The sequence below is a fragment of the Anomalospiza imberbis genome, chromosome 8, assembly GCF_031753505.1.
Source record: "Anomalospiza imberbis isolate Cuckoo-Finch-1a 21T00152 chromosome 8, ASM3175350v1, whole genome shotgun sequence".
Taxonomy (NCBI): Eukaryota; Metazoa; Chordata; class Aves; order Passeriformes; family Viduidae; genus Anomalospiza; species Anomalospiza imberbis.
Genome location: NC_089688.1, coordinates 32,104,869 through 32,123,937, shown reverse-complemented (window position 1 = coordinate 32,123,937; position 19,069 = coordinate 32,104,869). Strand labels below are relative to the sequence as shown.

The following is a 19,069-nucleotide window of genomic DNA, read 5'->3' as shown; positions in this document are numbered from 1 at the left end:
CGCAGCCTGTCTCACAGCAGGTGATGGTGGCCCCCATCTTGCAGCAGATGAAGCAGCCCTGTAAAGAGCAGAGCAGCCCCCTGAGTGTCCGGGCTGGTGTTTTGTGTATGTTCTCATAGTGTAAAAAAACTTTATTTCTTATCTGTCTATCTATGTACCTATGCATCTGTGTGATTATCACTCTACCTCTCTGTGTCTCTATCTATTTATGTACCTAGTAATCTTTCTGTCCTTGGTGGCTAAGGATGATGGGGGCTTTGGGCTGGCTGACAGTTAGTGCTGTTTTTTTTGTGGCCGGCTGTAGGGCTTTTTTGCCCGCCGTTGTTGCCGCCAGACGTGTCTCATGCGCATTGGCCCAGGCCGGGAGCGGTTATCCGTCGTGGACCCGTGGAAGATCCACGGAGGCCTGTATGGAGGTCGTGGCCGTGCTGCTTGACTGTTGGCAGGCAGAGTGCCCTCAGACAGCCCCGACACTGACTGTCTGGAAGTGCTGGGGCCGCTGTCATCGGCACTCTGGGCCAGCCATTTGTCAATCCTGCGGCGTTTTGCAGGTGGCCTGTATGACATCCCAGAGTCATTGCCTTCCTCTGGGTAGCCCCGTTTGAAGGCCTGCCGAGGGCAAGAGGAAGAGCTGCTGGTCTTGACAGGACTCTCCCGCTGGGACAGAGGTGATGCCGCCTGGCTGGAAGTGCTGGGCTCGCAGGCGTCAGCACTGTGTGCCGGCCCATCCTCGAGCCTGTGGCATTTTGCAGGAGGGCCGTACGTTGTCCGCGATGGTATTTCTTCCTCGGTGTAGTGCCGCTTCAAGGCCTGCCGAGGGCTGATGGGGGAGCTGCTCTTGAGGAGCACCGTGCTCTGGGAGAGTGTCAGCAGTTCCTGGCTGGAAGTTTTGGGGCTCACAAGCTCTGATTTGCCAGAGGAACCTGCAAAGAGGGGCAGCAGGAAGGTCGTCAGGAGAGCCCCCAGGCTGCAGGCAGGAGAGGCCGCTGAGGTATCCAGAGCCCTGCTGGAGCCAAGCCATGTGCTGGAGGTCCTGCTGTCAGGCCCGTCCTGGCCCCTGTCTGCATTGCATGGCACCGAATGCTTTGATGCCTACCAGTGTCCGCGGCAGCACAGGTGCTGCACTCCCAGGAGCAGGTGCTGTTCCCCACAGAGGAGCAGAGTTGGTGGGTGCCCTCAGCAGCGCAGGAGCTGCACAGCCACAGTTGCCAGGGTCTGGAGGAGCGAGGAGGTTGTGAGAACAAAGGGACCCAGCAAGGGATGGCCGTGCCCATGGGCAGAGCCCTTGTTCTTAGTTCTACATTGCTGAGCCTGAGGGGAGCAGATCCCCTTCAGATCCCCGCGTTGCTGCTTTGGCAGCTTACCCGTTTGCCTCGGCGTGCTCCCTGCCTCCCAGACAAAGGCACGTTGTGGCATCGCAGCGGCTGTGCCTCTGATCTGAGGGTCCGACCTCTTGGTCACTCTGCCATGACGGGGGTCTGCCAGAGAAGGAGGGGAAAGAGCTGAGCCCAGCCGAGCCCTCATCTGGCAGATCCCAGCAGTCGCTGCTCCTCTGCCTGTCCCGTTGCCAGCAACTCGGTGGAGCTGAGGGCAAGAGGCACAGGCCAGAAGGCGGCCAGGCCTGCTGGGTCAGTCCCTAGGCTGGCCCTGTGCTTGTGCCTGCCGCCTTGTGAGATGGGAGGAGAAAACCCAACCTCTTAGAGAGTCGGATCCCCATGACGAGCATTTCCGTCGTGAATGGCTCTTGGTTCAGGCAGCACGGGCATCGGAAGCCAATGCCAGCGTGCAGGGCCAGTCTACGGATGCAGTGCCGGTGGAAGCGGGCGTCTTGGCACGCGGGGCACCCCATGGTGTTGTAGGATATTTTCTTTTCCACAGTGTCCAGGCAGATGCTGCAGGTGTTGTCCTGGCTTGGACGTGGCTGCAGCGCCTGCTGTGGGCGGTGCTCCCAGCAGAAGGACCTGTGAGGAAGATGAGGAGATGGGTGAGGGAAGGGGGAAGCGCAGAGCCCTTTGGCTGTGCTGGCGATGTGGGAGCAGGAGCTGTGAGGGAGCCCCAGCGCCTGTGTGGGTTCTGCCCCTGTGTGTGGCAGGTTGCTGGCAACCATGGGCTCCTCCCTTGTGTGAGTTCCAGGGTGGAAAGGGCTTGGAGACAAACACGGGGGCTCCAAGGTGAGGATGGGCAACACTTACCTGTAGGCCCCAAAGTACTGGGTGACACATTGGCCGTTTGGGGCACAGGGCAGGTGGAAGGTGCGGTCGCAGCCTGTCTCACAGCAGGTGATGGTGGCCCCCATCTTGCAGCAGATGAAGCAGCTCTGTAAAGAGCAGAGCAGCCCCCTGAGTGTCAGGGCCTGGGCTTTGTGGGCAGTCTGCATCTCCAGACAGGGAGTGGGATGTGGGCAGTGCCAGCTCAGAGCCCCTAGAGCTGCCTGCACACGAGGCTCTTGTTTGAGCTAGGCCTGGGCCTTCTTTGCTGGGGGGCAGGATGAGCTGCCCAAGCCTCTTGTGGTGCAAAGCTGCCTGCTCCTGCCAGGTTGTCCCCACCTTCTTGGCTGCCTCTCTGATGATACGCCTGGTGTCCCCAACAAGAAAATTTCCAGTGTCCTCTTTTGGGTAAAGCCCACTGGCGAGGTTCTGCAAGGCAGGGAAGTTCTGGAGCTTGTGAGGTCAGGAAGGCAGGCCCCTTGTGGGCAGAATGCTGTGTCCACACCTACTGCCAGGTGAAATCTCCCCAAGAGAATTCACCTGGCAGTAGGTGTGGACACAGAGCTTGAACTTCACTCTCTTGTCCCCGCAGATGTCGGCGTCCGCCTGGGTCTGGTGGCACAGCATGCACTCTGGAGACAGAGCAAGTCCCCATGAGGCATGAGCATGCCTGTGGGGCTGGGCAAGTGTCCATGCAGGATCAGCCCCAGGGCCCTGCTGGTTCTGGGCCGTGCTGGCTGAAGGGCAGAGCAGGTCAGGCGTGGGTGCCCCAGCAAGTGCCCAGAGCCCAGCCGGGCTGGGGAGCTCCTGCCTCGGCCTGGCATTGTTCTTGGCTCCTCACTGATTGCCCCGGAACCCCCTGTGCCAGTGGCGGGGAGCTGTGGGGAGGGAGGCTTCTGCTGTCACCTTTTTCCTTGGGGACAGTTTCTGGCTGTGCCATGTTGGATCCAGAACAGGCTGATGGCGCGTGCCTGGAGCGTCTCTTGCGCGGCACTGCTGGCATTTCTCCTCCTGACACTTGTGCACCAAGCCTGAGAGAGAGGTGCGTGTGAGCTGTATCAGAGGCAGCAGAACCCTCTGACTTACCCTGATGCTTGAGCAGCCTCGGGCAAGCTCCTTCTCTGCGATCCTCTCCTCGACTCTGAGGGTGGTGTTGACGTGCAACCACGTTTGAAGGGTTAGGTCAGGGTGATGATGTCACTGGGGCCACTGTGACGTGGCCAGCTGTGATCTGTGACGCTGACTGGTTGTCACTGTCCTCCAGAGCCCAGGCTATAGCTCCAAGATGGTCTGCGGCCAACGGCAAGAGTGGGGAACCTACCAGGTGAGGGTACTGCCTGAGCCAGAACCTCTGAGCCAAATGCCCAGCACTGGAGACCCCTGGAGGTGTGACGAGGATGGGATAAAGGTGTAGAAGAATTTCTGAGAGAAAGAGGTCACGATTTGTATGTTTAGAGTGAAGGTTGAGCTACCCCAGACTAGGCCTCAGATACGGGCCTTGGTGAGGCCTTGAAGCCTATGGCGCAGGTAGAAATAAGTTTGTGGCTCAGTTAGAAATTATGTTAAGGTGTACCACAGTATACTGAGCTACCTAGGGGTGAACTAGTATAGGTTTGCAGCCACCTTAAGACAACGACAAACAATGTTTGCTTGCCAATGAGAGTGTGCTCACGATTGTAAACGATCTTGAAGTGTATATAAACTGCCATTGTATAAACAATAAATGGAGAACATATGATTAACCACATTGGTTCGGCTCTGCGTTTGGTTCCTGTCCAGCTCACCCTCGTTTTATCAAGTCCCTCTTTCATAAAGCAGGCAGGAGAGGCTCTCTTGCGGTGTGAAGTCCAGCAGCTTTATTGGGAAGGACGAGGGTAGGGTCCACCGGAGAGGAGAGCTGAAGGGAACACAGGCAAGCAGAGCCTCGAGTGCAACTGTGCAAGGGTTTTTAAAACTTCACAAAACACAGGGTGGACACAAAGACACAACCAATGAGCAACTCTTAAGTTGTGGTTTTCAGGGATGCCACAAATCAGGGTAAGGGGCGGAGAGAGGGTTCGATCTGGGCTTGGTCCTGGAGGTGAGGGACAGGGAACTTTCTAGAACAATGGGTAGGATTTAGGTTGACAGGGCAAAGGGGCCCTGTTGCCTCAATAGACAGGGCAAAGGGGCCAGGTTGCCTTGACAGGCAGGGAAGGGTCTGGAAGGAAGGGAGGACATTCTTTGAGGGACAGTTGGGAAGGAGGGTACAACTTAGGGAGAAACCAACTTAGGGAGAACATGGGGGATAAGAGAACATGCCACTTCAACAATCAACCTAATAGAACTTAGTAAAATAAACATGAACCGCAGCAGTCGGTGATGGTGGTGCCATCCCCATCCCATGCGGTGATGATGTTGCAGTGGTGGCTTCTTTGGAGGGGATGGGATTAACTTCTGCTGGGACTGAAGTTTGTGTGTGTGACCAAATCACTGTGGGTGACACAGTGCTGTGTGAGCCGTGGCTGAGCAGCCAGTGGCAAGGCCTGTCCTGCTCCTGAGCCCCAGCATCAGTGAGCAGGCTGGCAGGGGACACAGGTGGGACAGCACATCCCCCGGATCCCAGGAAGAGCCCACACCTGACACCAAGTCTGCTGCGCTGCACAAATGCAACTTGCTGGCGACTCATGGAAGAGCTGGTTGTGAGCCAGTGTGGCCTTTTCATCAGCTGTAGGATTTGTCGTGAGCTGTTTTGCTGATTGAAGTGTCTCAGCCCACGAATCTTTTTCCTGTCATCTCCTCTGACAACTGCGATATCTTCAGCAAATTGCAGACCAGGATGTGTTCATTGTCCCATCAGCATTCTTAGCTCCAGTGACATAAAAACATGCCCTGTCCTGGTGTCTGCTCCTGCCCTTTCAGACACTCAGCTCCCACTCACATCACTTTCAAGCCACACTGTGGGTTTGGGGAACTGCATCTGGAAAGGTGATGGGTGGAAAAGGATCTGGGGGTGTGTTTGACAGCAGCTGAATGTGAGGTGGCGTGTGGCCGTGTGGTAGAGCAGGCGATTTCCCGCTGGCCCTGCAGCAGCACTAGTGGGGGCAGCAGGTGCCAGGCAGTTCTCAGCCCTCTCTGCTGCGGCTGCTGAGGCACCTTAGATTCCTGAGTTGGTTTTGGGTTCCTCACAATTAGAAAGACATTGAGGTCCTTCTGCATGGTCAGAGAATGGAACGGAGCTGGGGTAGGATCTGGAACAGACATTTGACGATGAACAGTTGAGGGAGATACAGGGCTCAGCCTCAAAAAAATGAGGCTTGGAGGGAATCTTGCTGTTCTACAACTGCTTGGAAGGACATTTGAGCTATTTGGGGGTTTGTGTCTTGTCTCAGGGAACAGGTTTCTGTATTTATGAAACAAACAGGAAATGTATGAGGTTAGTCCTGAGATGTTAAAATATACCACGTACTTTTGAATAAATAAGATGAGAATTAAAAGCAGTTCCCAGTGGTGGTCACTACCAAAGATTATTTTGCTGATAAGTGATCTTGTATTTATTAATATCAGTCAAGTACTTTGTTAAGGCATGCGGAATTTGGAGACTTTTCAGATGTGAAAAACCTCTGAAGAGTTTTCATACTCTTGGAGGTCAACTCTAGCCCTCATTTTTGCATACTCTGGCTTTCATGCGATTTTGTCTTGGGGGACTGTACATGTGGAGCTTGGTGTCACTGTCCCAACAGTCCCAGGAGACCTGAAGGCAGTGGCTCTGTTCCCTCTTTGAACAGCTGGGATGTGCTGGGGGAGCTGCATCTGTGTGCCCAGATGGCACCCATATCCTGGCCAAAGTTTCTGTTTCAAGTGAGAAAAGAGATTTAGTCACATGAAGAGCTAATGCCATCATACACACCTGATGTGAGAGACATGCACAGAAACCCTCAAACAGCTTATTTTTCCCATTCCTCACCCCACTGCTCTTTCATGTGGAACTAGAAAAATCCAAACTTTGTGTTGCTTGCATGTTGGTTTTCTTAGTACCACTTAAAAACTTTAGTCCAACACCTAATATCCTTTAAATAATATATATCAACAATAAACAACCACAACTAACTTACAGTCTAACGCATCATAGTAAAACAGTTAATATTACAAGTATACTAAACACCACTATAATTTCTGATATATTTTTACCAAATAATTAAAATCTAGTAACACCCATGAACACTCTCACAAAAGTTTTAAAAATCACACTATATTTATAAAATAAATTCATAATGACTATTACAAATCCTAAAAGAAAAACAACAACAATCTATCACTTCATAATAAAAAAACCCATCACGATACAGAAAGAAGACATACTATCCCAATACTTGCATGGGTATGGGGATGAGCTTTCTTCCTTTGCTGTATAATCTCATTTTTCGCTCAAATCCTGAATTCCTGACCTGTTTACTGCTGCTGACCTATTTACTGGTCTGCTGAAAGTGAGGCCTTTCCCATGCAGTGATCTGATCTATGTGCCACCCTGCAGTCGTGCCTTTATAACTCTGGCAGTACACACCCAAATTTGGATGTGACCAGTTTTTTTTTCTAGCACAGATTAATAAAAATGTGTTCTGAGTCTGTCTGGCACAGTTCCATGGCCGGAAAAAAGAAATAGTGAAGGTTGAGGAGTCGCTTTAAAATGTCAGGAATTGTGTTAAAATCTGCGTTTCACAGCGAGTTCATCATCAGCAATGTAATGGGCATGATTAAATAGTTTAGTCATAGGTAAAAGCAATGGGAACAGTGATCCTACGTGTTATATCCAATTGCATCATTCCTCCCAATGACATTTGGTGTAATTCCCGATGTTTTTCTTTAGGAAATACAGAGCACAAATAAAACATTTTGCTGTGTAGCAAATGGCAACAGCAAGTTTTGTAAGATGTAAGAATGAATGTTTTTTGTAAGAAAATTTGGAGTGAATGTTGTGCTGTTCATCTGTATTTATTCTTTCTCCAGGACAACTGGACTTTCCCAGGATGTTTTTTCCTTCCCCAACTCTTTCTGTGCCTCATCCATTACATTCTCTAAACCTCACTTAAAAGAAAATTTCATTCATTACAACTTCATCACCTTTAATTTCTAAAAGGTCTCTCTAATTATGCCCTTAAATACCTTGGCAAAGGCATCTCAGACATTCTTGAGGCTATCTGGGAATAGTTTTGGGTGTGTTTTCTGTGTCTGGGTAGCATCTAGGGACTGCTTTTACAGATGAATTAATGGCAGATTTTTGCCTGGGCACAGCAGGGATGGTGCAGTTCTACTTGGGAGATCCCAAAATACCGAGTAAACATGGCTGGCATTGAATTTCCTACCTTCAGACCCAGCAGTGCCAGCTTTTCTCAAGGACAAAAGGAGGATGTTTCAGGATGTTTCCAGTTCTGCTCTTCCAAATTTATGGAAGACACGAGATGAAGGAATACCCCAGGGTTTTTTGTTATCTTGGGAAGTTGATCTGTTTGAGGCCACCTGATGACATTTCATTAAGCAATGAACTGTTGGGCATGGTTTTCCTGAGGCAGGCAGAGGACATCAGAAGCAGTCTGTTAGATTAACTCACGTTCCATTGCCTGACACTCTTCCCCAGATCAAACTTTTCCTCTTTTAAACCACATTTATTCCAAATATGATTAGAATTACTTACCCTATGGAAAGTTTACCCCAACATAAGGCTTAAAGGCTTTGAAGCAAACCTTTTTCTTGAGTGTAGGAAAAATGTGCCCTTTATTATAGACTTACAAAACCCAGCAGACTTTTTTTTTTCCTGAGGTAAAGGTGTGTGTAAATCACAGGGTTGGGATAGGATGGCAGGGAGGGGGTTACAGTTTCTTGGCTCTCTATCGGAAAATCTGCTTTTTTCCCCATTGTCTGCTCATCCCAGCTGGTTTGTATCACCTCCAGTGGTTTGCAAGGATTATTTATTTCTGCTACTCGTAAACCATTTTTACTTCATTAACATCTTCCCTCAAAATGACCTTTTCTCTTTTCTTTATATACAGATTACTCAGCCCAGGATCCTCTCAGGCCTAGGATGCACTGTGACTGCACACTCTGTTATCATTTCCCAGATCTCATGTATCTTGGTTTCCTTTCCTGGGGGTAACCTTATGATAAAAATCCATCATCTGGAGTAGGGGTGTAATAAATGTGTTCTAAGAAATGACCAGATGAACTGTGAAACTCAGTGCTACCTGGTGCTAAACACTGCTCTTCGTGGCTCTCACAGACTCCTTGAGTGGTTTGTGTACTGCAGCTGCCTTGGCCAAAGTCTCTCTGCATGCTGCTTCCCAAAGAGACAATCTGGGCTATCCCAACAGCCCCAGTCCCAGGTAACCAGCTGTACCCCACCCCAACCTCAGAAAAACACACATAACTCAAAAAATGGCACACATTTATAACATTCCTGCTCAATGCCTGGGCTTGCAGGTTCTGACTCAACACAGCAACTCCTTTCTCACCAGCTGCCTGGGAGTAGTTGGTATTTACAGACCTACAGGGCAAAAAAAAAGAGATTGATGTGCTCGTGTCAGCCTTGCCCTCACTGAAGTTGGGCTGCAAATGCTACTGAGGCAATGGTGAAGCAATCTGAAGATAATATGTCTGTTGCAATTTAAAGTTTGTTGGTTTTCCTTTACGAATCCCAAAGAAAGCAAGAGGCACTGTATATAACACAGGTGGTATATTGCCAGGCAAGGAAGCAGAATTAACAAAGCTTGGAAGGACTCAAATCTGGGTGAAGGAAAACCTCTGTCATGGAGCAGAGGTGAGGGATGGATACCAAGAGAATCATTCAAAAGTGATGATTTTTTCTTTGCCTGTATGGTTGTCTCTGGGGACACGAGCTTTTCCCCAGGGGTTTTGTGGAAACCATGCTGAGTTTTCTTTCTCTGGGGAAGAGTTTAATCTTCTATTAATTTTGAGATTTTTTTTGGTTAATGTACTAATGAGTGTGGTGGGTTTAGTGTTGGTTAATTACTAGTGTATTTACTTCTGTTGTGAGGTAGGATTAGGAGAAACGTAAAGTAGGTTTAAAACTTTAAAAGGTATAAAGAAAATTTTATTAACATTAACTCAGAGTAATAAAAATTAGAACAAAACTTTTAGAACACTTTTTTCTATTTTCTTTCCTTACTGATAATGTAAAGAAATAAAATTTTAGTTAGTTTGCTACATTTAGAATAACTTTTTTTAGTTTACTTAGGGAGAGAAGTTTTTTTGGTAGTGTTACAGAGACTTCTCTATAAGAAAAAAACAGTCCTTTTGTTATTTCAGTTAACAATAAATGCGCTTTTACCCTCACCCCCAGTTTATCACCCATTCTGTGCATTATCTGAGTGCCCTGCACGTGGCCCTGCGAGGAGTCAGCTTTCCCTCACAGCTCAGAGCCACAAATCCTGCTGAGCCTGGGAGCCAGCAGAAGCTCAGATACACGTAATTAACACACTCTTAATTCAGGGGGCAGGTTCTCCCTCCCTATAACCTTACAGAGAGGTGAATGTTGCAGTGATGCCGCATATCCCATGGCTTCTGTCCTCCCTTAAAGCACCTGACTGGTGGGGCACCTCACAGAGAGTAACCTTTCATTTTCCAGTAGGTATTTTCAACCAGACTAGAAATTTAATTTATTACATTCAGGGACTCTTGAATAGGATTCTTGAAAGGACTCTTGAATCCCACCCTGTGCCTGAGAGCATTGTCCAAACCCTCCCGGAGCTGTGGCAGCCTTGGGGCCGTTACCATTCCCTGGGGAGCCTGTTCTGAAGTACAGGACACATTTTACAATGCTGGAGGTCTGTTCAGAACCAGGATATGAAATGGATATCCCCAGATAAGAGGCAGAAAACAGGGGTGACAATGGTCCTTCAGCGAGGCTTTGCCCTCTGTGAGTGAAGAGCATGAATCCATGCCAGAGAACTGGTGGTGCATTTGATAAAAATCCTTATTGGCTCATTTCTCATTCCTGACCTCAACAAGCAGTAGGAACATGGAATGTTGCAGCCTCCTAGAAGCTGGAACTCCACAAGTTTTACCGCTGGCATTTTCCTCTTGATGGTTCAGCTTATGATGTCGAGTTGGATTTGAACACCAGCCCAAGTTTTGTGAGGGTGTGTCAGGTTAAAGGCAGTGGAGTTGCATTGTGCACCTGATGGTGAGGCAGGAGCAGGCATTTATAAACAGGGATATTATCAGGAACAGCAAAGTTGGCTGGAGAAACACATCCAGCCTTGCAAGTGCTGAGTTTTAGTACTGGAAGCCATAAATTTTACTGCTTCCATGAGGAAACAAAACTGCACCGAATGACCACCCCATCTAGTCCCAGGGTGACAAAATCCTAAAATCTTAGTCTCTTAATTTTTTTAGGAATTTCTACACAAATCTTCATGCCTTCCCTCTCAGCCTGCCCTGAAGAGGGTGGGGTGTGCTGCTACCCTTTTACAAATAGGTTGTTGGAGGCACAGAGGAGCTGAACTGCTTCTTGTCAGACATAAAGTCTGCTCCAGAGCATGGAGACTTGGCTTTGATTTGCAAACCCCAGCCCTCGGCACTAACAAGGGCACAATATTTCCTTGTTCTTCTGCCTTCTGAAAGGGCCACTGAGGGTTTGGCTAAGAGCCCTTTTTAATAAATGGGGGCAAAAAGAGAAAAGAGAATGAACACTTTGGCTTATCAAGTGTTGTTTGCTGAAACTGAGCACTGGATTGTGACTCCCAGATCAGAGGTTGGCTCTGTTGTGTGTTTGTATGTTGTCTAACACAGTGGATAATTAGTCCCAGTTGGGATACTTTGGATGTACAAATTATGCAAATATATTTGCTACAAATAATAAAAACACTTAAAAAAATGGGCAAACTCTCTCCTGCTGTCTAAAACGGTTTTTCATTTGAGCCTCAGCATTTTCAGTTAAAATTCAAATCATTCATTCCATAGAGCAGCCTTTGCCTTCAGGTTCCCTAATCGTCTCCTCTGGGAAAGTAATAAAATGCATTTTTCCAATTATTTCCATTACAGTTTTTCTAGATAAAAGAGGGCTTATTCCCAGTCTTGATCTATCAATTGTTGCTTGATCTCTTCAAAAACCACTCTCATTCTGCTCAGGGCTGGCACAACTGTGTAATCAGTTGTGAACAGAACTGTTGCTCGTGGGTGCTGAGGCCAGTTAAAAATCAGCAGTCAAGAAGAAACTTCAGTGTTTAAAAATGCTTGGTTTGATCTTTGCTGCCAGTGGTCTGATGATGGGATCAGGTTTAGGCCAGTGACATAAGTTTTGAAAGCCCTTGTCCAAAGCCCCTCTCAAGCTTTCTTGGAGCCCCTCTAGGCAGTGGAACGGGCTCTGTGGTGTCCCTGGATCCTTTTCCAGGTGAAAACTTCCCAGCCTGCCTTTGTTGCAGAGATGCTTCATCCTTTGGAGCATCTTCATAGCCTCCTCTGGTCTCTTTTACCAGGTCATTGTAAATAAAGAGAATTACCACAGCATCAAAATTATTTCCTTAAGATTCCCAGGAAACATGTAGCCAGCTAAAAAGCAAGTGAGACTTTTTTTCTCTTCCTTTTTTCCTGATTTTTTTCTGGGCAAAGCTGACCCAGAGCTGGAGCTGTATGTCTCTAGTTTGACTGGAAAAGAAACCTCATGGATAACAATCAGGGGACCAACAAATAACATTTTATCAGGAATAATGTTTTTATTATTACAGGACACTGTGCCTCACACAGTGTGGTTTATTTAGTCAAAATAATTCCTGACACTCCAGTGTCCTTCTGGAGTGTCAGTAATTATTTTGACTAAATAATACTGGTTTCACTTTCCCAGGACTCTTCCCTTAGCTGAATGCATGATGGTCATTTCCATGAAAGCTTTAGTCAATCAGTGTCTCATTAGGAACAGTTGAAGAAAAACCACAGTCAATGAATACCAAATTTCTAATGGAAAATATTCCCACTGGAAGCCGTGACACTAAGAAGTGAATGAAAAAGTAATATAAAGTAAAGAAGGACAAAGGATAACTTGATTTTGAAGAGCTACTGATGAATTAGTCAAAAATTTCTTTAATAAGTTTCAGTCAGTTCCCAGACCATCAAAGAACAAAATGATGCCTTTCACACTGCAATCTTCTCACAAGTTTATTTATAATTTTCCGCCTACTTTTTCTCCAGGGCTCCATATTTTCCCATTTTTCCAGGAGCGCTGACAGCAACCACCTTCAAACTTTTAACATCAAAATGGCACGGATGCAAATAAGGCACACCAGCCTCAGGACCCCTCAGATCAGGGAGCAGAAATGCAGGATAGCTCTTCCTTAAAAGCAGCAGAGCTGCTGTCCACCTGCAGAGTCCTTGAGACCCTCGTATCACTTGTGGTGAGATAGAGCTCTCCTAACACACCCTAGGGAAGGAGAGGAGTTTGGTGCTGGCACAGCCACAAAAACCAGTGGCTTCACCTGTCACCCTCTTTCCTTCGGAGTTTCCCAGGAAAACCTGGACAAGGCTTGGAGCAACCTGGTCTAGTGGAAGGTGTGGCAGAGGGTGGAAATGAGATGAGCTTTAAAGTCCCTTTGAACCGAAACCATTTTAGGACTTTCTGAACATGCACCCACCAAATATCACTGCCAAAACCAAGGGGGTTTTGTCCTTGCTGCTTTGAGCTGCTTGTTTTGGACTATGATTGGCACAGTTTAGCTGCTGTGGCAATCAGACTTTCATCCCTAGTCCCTCGCACACAGAGCTTATAAGGAGGCTGTTGTTGTCACCTAAACAGAAGCACAGTTTGCACTAAAGTCACTTTAGAAGCCAGCTCTGCTTTCTCCACACATGGCACAACGATGTTGTTTTCAATCTAAAAGACTTCTACTACCCTTCAGGGAGAAGAGTAATAAGAAACACAGCAAAAGTCAATTCTTTCAGGGAAGACACGTGTTAGGATTTGTGTCTGCTCCCTGACAGCCTCCCTTGACATGAATGCAAAGAGGCTGCCAGGCCTGGTGGTGAATGAGGGGATGCCTTAGAGATTTAAGACTGCAACGTACCAAAATAAAGACATAACAATTCCACAGTACACACACCACAAAGCTCTCTAAGGGTACTTTCACGGCAATCTGTAGGAGTCCATAAATATCCTGCTGTTACATGTTTTTTGTTAGCAAAATCGACAAAGTTTCACAATAATTAAAGGATAAGTTATACGATATCTGTGCCCAGTGACTCAATAAAGTCACTTTCACAACTGTTTTGACATAACATTCAACTTATTTACAAAGAAACTGTTTTGCTGAAAGAGCTGAGAAACTGCTTTTAATATTGCCTGACTTTACATCTATTCATAATTGAGACACTAATAGAAATCCTACTTATCCAAAATTCCCTGTGTGCTGAACAAGCTACAGAAAACATTTTGGGAGTGCTGTCTCAGGGCTCTGTCAGTGAAAGCAGTCAGTGCTTTAAGTTCCATAGTTCTTCCTAGTTCCCCCTGATACTTCCCCGTAGGAAAAAGGTCTTTTAGGTCAGAGAATATTCTCCATTATTTAGAGGAGCCACTTTCCTAAAGCCTAAGTACAGACCTGAAGCATCACTGAATGCCACTGCTGTGAGCCATGAAAATCCTGTCCCTTAATAAGAAGCACTGAGAAAAGAAGGTAGAGTTGTCCAGAGAAGCACTCACATGACCAGAAGTTTAAGAGTGGAATAAGGTGACGCTTTGATTTTGTCTGTTCTGCAGAGGTTTTCATGCAGGAAGAAGGAGGGATGCTGAATTTCTCAACCTCTTGAAATAAGGCATCATCCAGGCTCACTGTTGTGTCTTCTTTGAAGGAGAGATCTGCAAGAAGAGCCGTATCAGAGCAAGGCTTCAGAGCTGACATGGCATTTTTGAGGAACTTTAAGTGATTTCGTGGATGTTGTATAAATTAATCCATTTTAACTGAGATTGCAAAGAGAGCCATTTAAAAAAAAAACAGAATACCGGGCTGAGGAACTCTGCCTAACATTGTGAAAACATTGTGATGCTCAGAGCGCTCCTGATATTGTGACTGCATATTCATCAGGAGGCACTTTTGCCTGATCAGCAGTAATCAATAACCCATTATCTTTGGAAAGCCAGCAGAGGACATGTAGCAGGCTTTGAGGTGATGCAGGAGCATGATTTCTGTCTAAAAACCCAAATTCTGTTTCCTGGTTTTAACAGATAGCACTGATCAGCCTGGGTCTGAGGTGCTGGTGAGGCACAGGAGCTGTGAGAGGTTAATTTCTACAAATCCTCCCCATTCCTGGTGGGTGTGAGTTTTATAAACTGATGTTTTAAGAGGGATCATTATGCTGTGTTTCAGAACAATAAGGCAGCACACTGAAGGCAATCACCACCATGTGCCTGTGCTGTGCATCTCAACTCAGGTCTCCAAGTGCCTCGGGAAGAGATTCCAAGCTCATGCATTATTCATCTGCAATAACTATCTTTTAAATTGTAAGAGGTAACAACAATCAGTGCTCATTCACCACTGCCATCACTACCCTTAACAAGGACCAGCCCTGTAATTTCACTGCACAAGAGTATTCCTGGAATCTCTCTCCTCCTCAGGCTCTTCGAAGAATGCAGTGAATAGTGAAAAAATCGGGCTGGTTATACATATCCTTTCCCTGGAACTTCCTCAGCATCATGACTGCTTCCAGTGGTGGAATCTGCTGAAAACTTTGCAAGCTGAAATGCTGCAGTGAGAGAATTGTAAGTCAAAATCATAGAAATAGAAACTCCCTTCTGTTTGTGATGTATGATGGACATTTCTCTGTTTTTCTTTCTGCTAGGTACACTGTACAGGCTGGTTTCTGAGGATAAACACAATTATGTGTGGTAATAACGGAAAATGGATTTAGGCCATGTGCTTTTGTTGCTTAGTTTAATGATTTTGAGGTCCATGTCACATTGTGAAAGGCTGCATTTCCTTTTTGGATTGTATTTTATCGGCTAGACCCATTGCTTCTGGCACAGATATGAGTGCTACACCTAAAACGTCATGAAAGATCAGGAGGAATCACAGCCAGGGGCTTTGAGACATTCATTAACCCAATATCACACTGGTGAGAAGTCATTTTTTGACTTTCCGACCTGGAATAAAGAAAATTGAGTTCAATACCACTTGGAGAGTTGATAATCCTGGGTGAGGCAGCCCTGGCAGGCTGGACTCACTCTGTTGAGGTGTTGTTTTATTTGATTTTAACTTTGAATATGGATGAGACACTTTGGTTTGCAGAGCTGTTTTCTTTATGTGAGGATAAGTGAGATGCTGCTGGGATACAGCATTTTCCCCTTATGCTTTCAAATCTTTCACAAAGACTCAGACATAGTCATTGTCCCCCAGTTATATAAGCAAGTGTCCCTCAGTTCATCAAGCACAGAGAAATATTACCTGTGCCACTGCCATTGTTTAAATGGATTGCGAGAGGAAGGCATAAAATAAGATTTTGACAGCAAGGGAGACAAAGAGATGAAAAAGAAAATGTGATTTTCTCCAGAACATGCAGATTATTTTCTAAATCCTAAAGAGTGACTATTTCTGGGGAATACAAATCAGGCAGCACAAAGGAAGAAAAAGAAATTAGATGCACAGCCAGGTAAATCTGGTTGACGGAGTACTTTAGCTGAGTGCAGGTGCCTCTTGTTCTCTAAATGCTGTGTTCATCCACCCTTTTCCATGCACACCTGCAGTCAGAGGTGAGGGCTGTGACTCCGGGCTTGAGGCTGCTGCCATTTGCACCTGTAGCACCTTCAAAGTCTTCCCAGTTTGATTATGGACACTGCAGTGTTTTTCTTCACCCTTTTATCAGTAACATTGGCTTAAATTAGAACAATTTTCCCTGAGCCGCAGAGTGAAGAGGCTGCTCCAGTGGGCTGCAGATGTGAGCTGGAGCGTTGCATGTGGCCAGTGGTGGCAAGTGAAGATCAGCAGGGATAGAATCAGAATCATTTAGGCTGGAAGAAGCTTTTAAAATCAGGAAGTCCAGCCATTAACCCAGCACTGCCAAATCTACCACTCCTTCCATCCCCTTAGCATTCGGTGGGGTCTGTGAGCAGCAAACTCATGAACCATTCTGAGCACTGGCCACTGCTGAAGAAGACATTAGATAAGATCTTCATTCTGTTAAATATGAAATTCCAAGGAATCTCACCAGCTGAAAGCCTGTTTTATTTTCAAGTATTTTCACCTTTCCCTCTGCCAATGCTTCATCACAGAAATTTTGGTGACTCAGGGACTCTAAGCTCGTCTGCAGCTTGGTGAAGAAGCAGTTCTGCTCTGAAATGCAGCTGTGCCGGCTGAGCAGCTCACACATGGATTTGGGTAATGAGGAGCAGAAGAGGATTTCTCTTCCTCCAGACAGGGACATGATAAAGTCTTCCCCAAGGTGCAGAAAGGAATGTCCTTCAGTCCTGCTGGGACCACCCATGGTCACAGCTCATCATCTCAGCAAGGCAGGTGACTCACTGCCTTGAGGAGCACATTTTGAGGGGCATTAAGGAGTAAAATCTTATGACCGTGGAATCAGACTGAATCTCTTCAAGAGAATTAGTATCTCTTCAAGAATTAATGCTGAAGCTGCCATTCTAAAGCTGTGAATTAATTTCCCATCAGAGCTACAGTGCAAGAGCAGGTAAACCCACACTCTCTGCTCTGCATCTGCTTGAACATCGCCCTCCTGGATTTTCCTCCAGAAAGCTTTGAAAGAAGCTGTTGGCAGCACTCCTTCAGTGTTTGTAAAGCACTGCTTATGGTCTGCCTTACTTTTTTGGTACCTTTTACTCTCTGTCTGAAGGTCGTTGCAGCACACCCTTGCAGAGAGTAGAGGGTTGGAAGGGACCTTGGAGATCATCACAATCTCAGGTTGTTCCAAGCCCCATCCAACCTGGCCTGGAACACTTCCAGGGATGGGGAGTCTGCCTGATTTGGAATGCCTTGCTCAGTATTTCAAGTGAGTAAATATTGTACAGAGCAGCTACAAGCACATGGACTGCTGACCCTGATGAAGTCAGTATAGCCCCTCACTTGGTCTGTGCAGGATCATTTTTGCTGTGAAGATAATATTGGTTGTGGTGTGCTTCTGTAACTTGGCAAAATGAAAATGCTTTCAGTTTTAGTTAAGAGCCTTGATGCCAATGCCACTGGGGGAAACGGAAGTCACAGTCTCACTCATTTGTTGGTGGAAAGCTCACATCCTGCACTGCCAAGTGAAATATTTCCTGGCCTTTTGGGTTCATGGCTTTGGAGTGCTTTTAGGGTGCCAGCTGACGTGATGATACAGGTTCAGCTCCTCTCCTACATGCCCAAGAAAGTGGAATTTAATAGATCAAGGAAAGATTAATGTAGCAGTAAATGGGCAGAGGCAGAGGAATGCCTTAGCAAGCTGCTGTTCTCTCATCTTGACTTTCTCATCAATACTTTTCAATCTGCTGTGCTGAGAGGGATATCACTTTTAATGCCCTAAGGTCACTAAAACCTCACATGAAATCTATAATCCCACAGCTGACAGCGCAGCAAATGATTTCTCTATTGGTCTTTATAACTGTAATTGCCACCAAACAGAATCTTTATATATTTCTCACTGTAAATTATGTGACTGATGACACGGATGGTCTCTGTACAAAGATAAACCCGATGGTTTCTGATGGTGTGAAGCTGATGAACAGTGCTATCTGTTGGCTTTTATGTCTTTCAAAAACAATTTCTTGCCAGATGGTCTTCTGAGATTGTACAATCTTCTCCTCTCTAGTTGAAGTAACATTGACATTGTAGCATAAACCTTAATTTCCTAGGTATTGTAACCCATAACCACATCATGTAAAAAAAAAGACAACCTAAGAAAAATCCCTAAAAAAGCATTTTCCCTGTTGTAGTATAAACCAGAAAAGATTGCAATGCTGAAGAGTTGTGCAGCTTTGTAAAGCTACTGATTCGTGGAGTATACATGGCTTAGGGCATAATTAAAAAGATACTGAGGTTTTTTTATTAATTTGTGTTCTCAGTTCACATGGGCTCATTCCTGCCTTGTGAAGAACTGTGGTGTCTAACTGCTTATTCATTTCTTTCAGGTCATGGATACTTCAGGGATGGGGCAGCCACAGCTTCTCTGGGCAACCTGTGCCAGGGCCTTACCACCCTCACAAGAAAGAATTTCTTCCCAGTATCTAATCTAAATCTCTCCTTCTTTGGTTAAAAGCCATTCCACCTTGTCCTGTCACTATCTGCCCATCTTTCCCCCTCTTCACTGCATATTTTGGCTTGGCAGTGCTCCTGGTGTCATGAGTGCAGCTGCTTTTTAAGCAGAGGAGCAGAAATGTTCATTTTAATCAGGAGCAGGTGGGAAATTGGCTTTTCCTGTGTGCCCTCTGCAATGCTGAGCTCAGCAGCAGCAGGACAGCTTTCCTTTATGGGTAAAAAATGCCAGCCTTTGAACTGCTCCTCAGGTAGCAGAACTTTAATGTTGTCAAAAGACTTTTTCCCCTCTTTTTCTGCTCCCAGCATTGTCTTCCCATATTTTTCAAATAGATGAGAAAGCAGTGGGCTGGGTTCTGGGCTCGTTACACTTGACTCAATAAAGATATATTGATTTATAGCCACGGAGAATCTAGTTTTATACAAAACTTATTAACAACTAAACCCCGGCAAAATTGCTGAGTCTGATCCTACTGATCCTTGGTTGCTTCAGTGAAACAAAGTAGTTTTATTGTCAGTAGCTTTATGCATCTCTTCTGTCTAAGATGTGTCCCACAGTTTTATGAAAATTCTGTCTTTAAATTATCTTCCATTGAGGGCCAGCCTGTTGTACCGCCTGGTAGTTAGAACAAACCAAATTAATAC

The 19,069-nt window shown here is 46.2% G+C and overlaps 1 long non-coding RNA gene across 4 annotated transcripts; it reads left to right on the top strand.

Annotated features, from left to right (window-relative positions):
* The first annotated feature begins 5,269 nt into the window (after positions 1-5,269).
* LOC137478409 (uncharacterized) lies at positions 5,270-14,805 on the top strand. Of its 4 annotated transcripts, none has more exons than XR_011001547.1 (4): positions 5,270-6,047; positions 7,194-7,323; positions 8,461-8,563; positions 14,410-14,805. It is a non-coding gene; the product is annotated as an uncharacterized lncRNA (long non-coding RNA). The 4 variants fall into 4 exon arrangements; XR_011001546.1 differs by lacking the exon at positions 14,410-14,805 and adding an exon at positions 8,909-9,228; XR_011001548.1 differs by lacking the exon at positions 14,410-14,805 and adding an exon at positions 8,696-8,892.
* Positions 14,806-19,069: the final 4,264 nt, after the last annotated feature.